At 58.5% G+C, this 2543-nt stretch overlaps 1 protein-coding gene across 1 annotated transcript in view; it reads right to left on the reverse strand.

Annotated features, from left to right (window-relative positions):
* Positions 1131-2543, reverse strand: part of LOC110392228 — an 8684-nt gene continuing 7271 nt past the window's right edge. The window contains exon 2 of the mRNA XM_021384297.1: positions 1131-1258. The gene's annotated coding sequence lies outside the window, so the exon portion shown is untranslated. The remainder of the gene's footprint in view (positions 1259-2543) is intronic.

Below are 2543 nucleotides of genomic sequence, written 5' to 3' on the forward strand. Positions count from 1 at the left end.
GGGGGGTGCAGAGGGCGGCAACCAAGCACTGAGTGCATCCTGAGCTGCTCCCTGACCTGAGTGCATCTGCTCCTGAGTTGCATTCGCGCCCTGAGTGCATTTGCAAACTCAGTGCATCTCAACCCTGCGTGCATCTGCACCTGAGTGCATCCAATCCCATTGCATCTGCACCTGAGTTGCATTCGTGCTCTGAGTGCATTTGCAAACTCAGTGCATCCCGACCATGAGTGCATCTGCATCTGAGTTGCATTCACACCCTGAGTGCATTTGCAAACTCACTGCATCCTGACCATGAGTGCATCAGACCCTGAGTGCATCCAACCCTGACTTGCATCTGCACCTGAGTTGCATTTGTGCTCTGAGTGCATTTGCAAGCTCAGTGCATCCCGACCTGAGTGCATCCTGAGCTGCACCCAAACCTGAGTGCATCTGCACCTGAGTTGCATTCACATCCTGACTTGCATTTGCACTGAGTGCATCCCGACCTGAGTGCATCAGACCCTGAGTGCATCCAACCCCATTGCATCTGCACCTGAGTTGCATTCGCACCGAGTGCATTTGCAAACTCAGTGCATCCCGACCTGAGTGCATCTGCACCTGAGTTGCATTCACATCCTGAGTTGCATTTGCAAACTCAGTGCATCCCAACCCTGCGTGCATCTGCACCTGAGTGCACCCTGAGCTGCACCCAAAGCCTGACTTGCATCTGCACCTGAGTTGCATTCACACCCTGAGTTGCATTTGCACACTGAGTGCATCAGACCCTGAGTGCATCCAATCCCATTGCATCTGCACCTGAGTTGCATTTGTGCTCTGAGTGCATTTGCAAACTCAGTGCATCCCGACCTGAGTGCATCTGCACCCGAGTTGCATTCATGCCCTTAGTGCATTTGCAAACTCAGTGCATCCTAACCCTGGCTGCATCTGCACCTGAGTGCATCCTGAGCAGCACCCAAACCCTGAGTTGCATCTGCACCTGAGTTGCATTCACGCCCTGAGTTGCATTTGCACACTGAGTGCATCCAACGAGTGCAGCCCTGAGCCCCCCCACAAAAAAGCACTGAGCCCCCCCCCCCCCCCCCCCCCCCCCCCGCGCGAGCGACAGAGGGAGAGAGAGGCCCCCCGGGGGGGGGGGGTGTCTTGGAGGGAGTGAGGGTGGGGACACGGGGGGGGGGGAATCCTCACCCCGGAGATGTCGGCCACGCGGTGGATGGGCACCTCCTTCTTGCTGTGCAGCCCTTTGCCGTTCTTGATGGCCCTGCAACAACAGGTGGGCGCTGCGTCGGCGCGGGGGGGGGGGCATGCATCGCTGCCACGGCCGCGTGCAACGCTGTCCCCATCACGGGTTGCATTGCTGCACGTGCAACGCAGTCACTGTCACACACGCTGCTGTCCCCACCACGCACAACGCGCTGTCCCTGCCTGCCGTGGGGCAGAGATGGGTGCCATGGGGCACGGATGGAAGCTATGGGGTAGAGATGGCAGATTTGGGGCAGGGATGGCAGATTTGGGGCAGGGATGGAGCTATAGGGCAGGAATGGGAGCTATGCTGCAATGATGGAAGCTACGGGGTAGGAATGGCAGATCTGGGGCAGGGATGGACCTGTGGGGCAGAGATGGCAAATGTGGGACAGGGATGGAACTATGGGGCAGGGATGGAGCTATGGGGCAGGGATGGAGCTATGGGGCAGGGATGGAACTATGGGACAAGGACAGAAGATATGGGGTAGGGATGGGAGCTAAGGGGCAGGGATGGAACTAAGGGGCAAGGATGGGAGCTATGGGGCAGGTTTGGACATCTGGACACGGATGGGGCGTGCACATCTGGACACGGATGGGACATGCACATCTGGACATGGATGGGACATGCACAGCTGGAGCCCAGCCCAGCTGGATCGCACACAGCTGCACATGGATGACACATGCACATCTGGACCACGCACAGCTGGACATCGATGCCACACGCACAGCTGGAGCACGACACGGCTGGGTATCGATGGGGCACACGCACCTGGACCACGCACAGCTGCATCGTGCACAGCTGGAGCACACCACAGCTGGACCGTGCACAGCTGGATATTGATGCCACATGCACAGCTGGAGCACAGCACAGCTGGACATCGATGTCCCATCCACACCTACACTACTCACATCTGGACATGGATGGACAGGCACAGCTGGAGCACAGCACAGCTGGATATCAGTGGGGCACACACATCTGGACCACGCACCGCTGCATCACACACATCTGGACCACACCACAGCTGGACCGTGCACAGCTGGACATCGATGTCCCATCCACACCTGCACCGTGCACATCTGGACATCGATGGGACACGCACACCTGGACCGTGCACATCTGGACACTGATGGGACATGCACAGCTGGACCGTGCACATCTGGACATCGATGGGACATGCACATCTGCACCACGCACATCTGGACATCAATCCCAGCCCCAGCTGCATCCCACTGCACGCTTCCCATGGCATCCCGCTGCACAGCTGGATTTCGATGCCAGCTCCCCCCCTACCTTCCCCACC

This window comes from Numida meleagris, chromosome 1, assembly GCF_002078875.1.
Source record: "Numida meleagris isolate 19003 breed g44 Domestic line chromosome 1, NumMel1.0, whole genome shotgun sequence".
Taxonomy (NCBI): Eukaryota; Metazoa; Chordata; class Aves; order Galliformes; family Numididae; genus Numida; species Numida meleagris.